Source organism: Primulina eburnea, chromosome 2 (genome assembly GCF_022965805.1).
Source record: "Primulina eburnea isolate SZY01 chromosome 2, ASM2296580v1, whole genome shotgun sequence".
NCBI lineage: Eukaryota > Viridiplantae > Streptophyta > Magnoliopsida > Lamiales > Gesneriaceae > Primulina > Primulina eburnea.
This window is the reverse complement of record NC_133102.1, coordinates 20647943-20654916: the sequence shown is the minus strand read 5'-3', so window position 1 is coordinate 20654916 and position 6974 is coordinate 20647943. Positions and strand designations below refer to the sequence as shown.

At 36.8% G+C, this 6974-nt stretch overlaps 1 long non-coding RNA gene across 1 annotated transcript; it reads left to right on the top strand.

Annotated features, from left to right (window-relative positions):
- The first annotated feature begins 371 nt into the window (after positions 1–371).
- Positions 372–6405, top strand: LOC140824626 (uncharacterized). The gene is made up of 2 exons (XR_012116405.1): positions 372–522; positions 5909–6405. It is a non-coding gene; the product is annotated as an uncharacterized lncRNA (long non-coding RNA).
- The last annotated feature ends 569 nt before the right edge of the window (positions 6406–6974 follow it).

The window sequence follows — 6974 nt, the reverse complement described above, 5'->3', positions numbered from 1 at the left end:
TGCTTGAAAATTTGCGGAAAATTAAAAATTTTTCTTTTTAAAAATAAATGGAGTGCCTCATTCATAAAATCAACTGATAACTCAAGTTCAATGTTTAAAATATAGCAGCGGAAGAAAATAAAGTTTTCCGATAATAACAATTTAAAAATATTCAACAGCTGATAAAATGTCTGAGCATAAAAAGTGGCAAGTGCTGAAACTGAGGTCCTCGGGTGCCACTACTGCCGACCCAAGCTGGCTCACTGGTCCCCGCCCTCGGCCCTGGCCTCATCAGTACCTACAACAATCAAGTCTAGTGAGCCTAAAGATCAGCATGCAAATATCGTAGGTAACGAGTAAATACTGAAGTAAAAGGTGCATGGGATAAAATATCATGTCATGAGGCATACTGAAAATAACTTGTACTGAGCAATTATAATACGTGCATAACTAAACTGAAATCATAGTAAAAATGTTTGCTCCTTGGAGCCCTGTACTGAAATAACTGGTAATAATTTTCTGTTGAGATTATGGTCTACGCCTGTGGCCCCTGCACTGAACTGAACTGATCGGTAACTGGCTACCGGGGAGTATAAAACTGAACTGAGCTGGCCGGTCACTGGCGACCGGGTGGTACCAAACTGAACTGATCGGTCACTTGCGACCGTATAAAATAATTCTCCCATAATAGTGAATTGACCAAACCATATCGTATAAATCTCAAAAATAAGTATTTTCTATTTTCATGCACGTAATATAATTAAATGGCATAATGAAAATATCCTGTATATTTTACCAACTGGATTGGATCGTTCCCAGGCTCGCTGCAACTTAAATATGTCATGAAAAATATGCAATAGCTTAAACTTGGCCAACTATGCGCTTTAAGTTCAAAAATGCGACTATGACGCCTAATGACTTCGTATTTAATCATGACTCCGAACCATCCCGAACCGACACTGAACCGACGTATATTCATGATTAAAATACGCTTAAAATTATGAAATAATGCTCCTAAAATGATGGGGGTCGAAATCTAGGTGAAATGGAGGCCAAAACACGAAACGCTCTTTCGAGAGTCAATTTGGCACATCGCACCGTAAATTCTCGTACGACCTCAAAAATGATCTGAATCACGAACGGTCAAAACAATGACCTTCCTAACTCAATGGGGCACTGTCCAGTCCAAGGCCATAGGCTAAAAGCCGACCGAGAACTCGAACGAGCCTCCGAACCGACACAGCAACTTGCTGTAAATTTCCAACAGCTGTACCATCGCGTATCTTGTGTTGTTTTCGAGACTACCGGCCATTAGGGCGTGAACCACCGACTAGAGACTCTTACCAACATCCCAAGGAATGATTTGAACCATGGCTAAGGGCCCTAGGCCAGCCACAATTCGAATTATTCCAGCAACATCAGAAAACTCTTACCGAGGGCCCTGATGCGTGTGTGTGTGGTGTTGTGCTTCACTTGCTGTCTCTACTCGTTCCAGTGGCCATTTTATTGACCATGACACGACTTAGACTTCTTGGGGCATGGTATGAACCGTGGCTAAAGGCCATAGGCCAACCAAGATCCACACCAAGCCAACCAAAACCGAACTCATGTGCTGTAAAAATCCGAAGGCCGAGAGGGGAGGGGGGGCTGTTCTTGTTATTAAATTGAAAAGCGATGAGCCATGGACCAAGCCACCAAAAGGGCGACTTAGTCTCGTCTTAGACATGCTAGGGGAGTGATCCAACCATGGCTATAGACTCCTAGGGCAGCCATGATCAGATCCTTACCCTTGGACAACAAAACTGAATTTTTGAAGCTCAATATGACACTCATGGGGGATGTGCTGTCATTGACGAATTCTATTGTGTATGGGGCTGGAACCAACGTTCTATCATGACCCTAACATGTCCTAGTACATGTTCATATGCAGCTTCGAGCCCCTGGAACGAGCCATCCCTGAAATCGAAACAAAACATACCAATTGTGAAGCATGGTAGAACCGAAAATCTGTGCAGAATTATTCCTTGTTCTAGTTGCTTAAAATTTCGGTTTTGCTCATTAAAACATGATCATGTACTGAAAAATAATTGATAATAGGACTTGATTGAGGTTTGAAAGAAATCTAGACATGCCTGGTTTCGTTTTGTAAGAAAACGAACGAAACGACGACGACGCGGCGCGGAGGAGTGGAACGCTTCTTTCCTTTCCTTCTACTCGATTTTTCTCTCCTCTTTTAATCTATTAACCTCACGGTTTTTTAACTGAATTTCACTCTGACTTTCGAGATTAGGGAGGGGAGAATGATGGTTGGAGAAGTGAGGGGGAAGATCCACTAATAAAGGGATTAAAATGCAAGACCAAGTCTCCCTCATATTGAAATTTGAACTGTGGTTTGCTATCAAATCTTGTTGGGGGAATGAGGTGGCCGATTTCTTCAAGGCTAGGAATGGGTTAGGATAAGCTCTAATAATTAATTAAATGGTTCTCCCAAAAACCATAGAATTATCCTACTAATTACATGCAAAGAAAGGGTCAAAAGGGTGATGAGTTGGCAAGGCAATACACTATCAACTAGGGGCCGAAATTTATTAATAAAAATGAATGGGAAGTGTTGTTTATTTACTAAATTAATAACTCTTAAAAGCCTCACTAATCCCTTAAATAATTTATTGAATAAAACCCTTAATAATAGGAACTTAATTGAATTAATTTCCTACTCACCTCAAGTAACTAAATAAATTCTCAAACCTTCTTTTTAACTTAACTTAACTTACTTGCTAGCTAAATTAAATTCTGGAAATATTTTCTGAATCTTAAATTATATCTCAAAGTTTCAACTCCAGTCCGTCCTCACTGAAATAACTGAAATGAATAAAAATCAAACTGCTGGTTAAAATAATTAACTTCAAATAAAAGCATTTAAATATTCATGCAATGAAGTCAATTTAATTTAAAATACTAGAATTATGCATGGCTTATACGTAGACTGATTTACGAGTTCTACAATCCTTCCCCCCTTAAAAGAAATTCCGTCCCCGAAATTCGCTCATCCTTGATAAACAAAAGTTTAGACTCTTAATTTTGGTATCCCAATAATCCACGCTTCTGCTGCGCTACTCTGACGAAATAAATGTTAACATGTCCTTACGTCTCCCCAATCCAAATTAAATTTGCCTACCAAAATTTTCTTTTGCGGATCAAAACTTAAAACGATCCATGGTGACCTAGTTCTATTTTTCTATAACCTCGAATTTTGGCTTATCTCACAATTTATCATACTATAGATGGATGTCCAAACTTATCGCACTTTACTTTCTTATACTCGTAATATTCATCGACTTATTATATTAGCATTTATGCAGCTCGACTTATGAAACCTTAGAACCAAAATTTACAGATCAACTTCTATCTTCGGTAATACACTTATAAGTTAAACCTTATCTCAACCCCATAACAAAATTAGTCTAAGGTCCTTGAATCGAATATTTTTCTTACGACATCAAACTTACGTAATTTATTATTTACAAGTGCATCCCAGATGTGAAATTGTTGTAAATCTTGAACCTCGAATAACGTTAATCCATAAGAGCTCAACTATACAACATCGACCTATTACCTTAATAATAACACTTCTAGCATCAATTACCTGTTCAAACTATTCTCTTCCCAATTACAATATAGCTGAGGCCTAGAACTCTGGACTTCCTCATTGGAACAAGTGTCGCATTCTTATGTGTCCTTAATGCTTACTTAATTCTAGCATATAAACTTAATAAGTTAGCCCATGGTAGCATTAGACTAACTTTACTAAATCAATTTCACTTATAACCCATAGAATTCTAGAATCCCTATATCAAGCTTTTAGATTCCTTACTTGATAAAAAAAAAATCTTAATATTCATCAATTGATAACTTATATTGAACACAACTAATTCTCTTTTGTTTTTATTTCACTCAAAATTTCCGTATGAACAAATATCCCATAAATTTGAAATTCAAACTTACCTAATCCAAATAGCTTTGAATAAAATAATTCCAATACGCATATCCGTTTAGTCTCAAGTTTGTTAATGACTTCCAAAATTTCTCAAGACAAGATGTCTACCTCACCTCTTACGTGCGTCTACCAATTAAACTAACCATCATCACACCCAACTTTCTTAAAAATTTTAAATTCTCACAAGGTATAATCTTAACTGTTAAATTCGTGACTAAAACTTGTGACACACCAAACTTATATTCCCAAAATTCACTAACTCAATGTTTATCCTTATAACTTAACTAACCGATCAAATTTACCTTAAGTCGTCATCACTTTAAATTTTTAATTTGCCACAACATTATTTCACTATCGCTTAAATTTTCACGCCTAAGATTGATTCATCCTACAATGTCCTTGGTTGCCATTCATTATAACATTATAACCCAAATATCTAAATATTCTACATTTCCTTCGAGCCTAAATAACCGAAAATTCCTATCATTTGAACCGTTCAATTCTCACTTACTACTAAATAGGTTCTCCAATTTCTTAAAATTGTAAAATTAATTCTTACTTTCCTTGAATATCATCCAACTTTTTCCCTAAATCTCGAAAATTCCACAATTACTCATTAGTCCTCAGTATTCCCATTTCATTTTAAAGATTTCCCGCATCATAAGGTTCAATAGTCTTAAGTTTATTAAATCAAAAATTAATTCCCATAACACGTCTTACATTCCTATAAATACTTAAAATTCCAATTCCTCAAAATTCGAATTTAATCCTTAAAATTTTGAAACTTGCAATCTGACCCTTACAGTTCTCCAAATTTACATTTTGGCCCTACAACTCTTCGAAATTTGCATCATTGTCCCATAAAATTTTCCATCTTTACCTCATTAAACTTTTAGATTCTCGAACTCAAAAAATTTAATCCCAAAATTTGGTCAATTCGAAAACAGTCCCTTAGAATTTTATTTTTGCACTTAGGTCCTCAAATTATTGGTTATTCCAATTAGGTCCTTAAAATTCTCAATTCCTGCAATTCAATCCTTAAATCCAACTATGTAGAGCATGCATCCTAAATAAATTCTCATAGTTAATCTTACATTTTCATAGATAATTAAAATCCTCAAATTGTACATTTATAATCCTAAAGATTGTCGTAGTCTTCGAATCGCTATTGCTTATATGAAATCCTCAAAAATTTACTCGACTAGCAAACAAGAACCATTAATAATTTCTTAGAAATTCAACAAGTCTCAACAGCATTCATAATTTCAAGATGAACTTATAACCCATAAGGAGGACATCAACAATACTGAACTAAAAATTAATATAGTCAAATCATTTTCAACCTCTACTAAAGCCCAATTTTCGAATTCTTAGACATGTCCAATTCCAAACGTACCCAACATGCATAATTCCATAATTTATTTTAAATGAATACTGAAATACTGAAAAGATCTGATTGTAAACTATTTCATGGAAGCATGCTGTCAAAATAATTCGTTCTTTAAATAAAATGCTTAAACGTAAAACTTACAGACCGAAGACGTGGCTTCGTGAGCTTCTCGTGGTCAGTAGTAGTGTAACCCTTTACAAGAACCTGGCTCTGATACCAACTGTAAAGGGCCCGAAACTCCTTGCTTGAAAATTTGCGGAAAATTAAAAATTTTTCTTTTTAAAAATAAATGGAGTGCCTCATTCATAAAATCAACTGATAACTCAAGTTCAATGTTTAAAATATAGCAGCGGAAGAAAATAAAGTTTGCCGATAATAACAATTTAAAAATATTCAACAGCTGATAAAATGTCTGAGCATAAAAAGTGGCAAGTGCTGAAACTGAGGTCCTCGGATGCCACTACTGCCTACCCAAGCTGGCTCACTAGTCCCCGCCCTCGGCCCTGGCCTCATCAGTACCTACAACAATCAAGTCTAGTGAGCCTAAAGACTCAGCATGCAAATATCGTAGGTAACGAGTAAATACTGAAGTAAAATGTGCATGGGATAAAATATCATGTCATGAGGCATACTGAAAATAACTTGTACTGAGCAATTATAATACGTGCATAACTAAACTGAAATCATAGTAAAAATGTTTGCTCCTTGGAGCCCTGTACTGAAATAACTGGTAATAATTTTCTGTTGAGATTATGGTCTACGCCTGTGGCCCCTGCACTGAACTGAACTGATCGGTAACTGGCTACCGGGGAGTATAAAACTGAACTGAGCTGGCCGGTCACTGGCGACCGGGTGGTACCAAACTGAACTGATCGGTCACTTGCGACTGTATAAAATAATTCTCCCATAATAGTGAATTGACCACAAGCCATATCGCATAAATCTCAAAAATAAGTATTTTCTATTTTCATGCACGTAATATAATTAAATGGCATAATGAAAATATCCTGTATATTTTACCAACTGGATTGGATCGTTCCCAGGCTCGCTGCAACCTAAATATGTCATGAAAAATATGCAATAGCTTAAACTTGGCCAACTATGCGCTTTAAGTTCAAAAATGCGACTATGACGCCTAATGACTTCGTATTTAATCATGACTCCGAACCAACCCGAACCGACACTGAAACGACGTATAGTCATGATTAAAATACGCTTAAAATTATGAAATAATGCTCCTAAAATGATGGGGGTCGAAATCTAGGTGAAATGGAGGCCAAAACACGAAACGCTCTTTCGAGAGTCAATTTGGCACATCGCACCGTAAATTCTCGTACGACCTCAAAAATGATCTGAATCACGAACGGTCAAAACAATGACCTTCCTAACTCAATGGGGCACTGTCCAGTCCAAGGCCATAGGCTAAAAGCCGACCGAGAACTCGAACGAGCCTCCGAACTGACACAGCAACTTGCTGTAAATTTCCAGCAGCTGTACCATCGCGTATCTTGTGTTGTTTTCGAGACTACCGGCCATTTGGGCGTGAACCACCGACTAGAGACTCTTACCAACATCCCAAGGAATGATTTGAACCATGGCTAAGGGCCC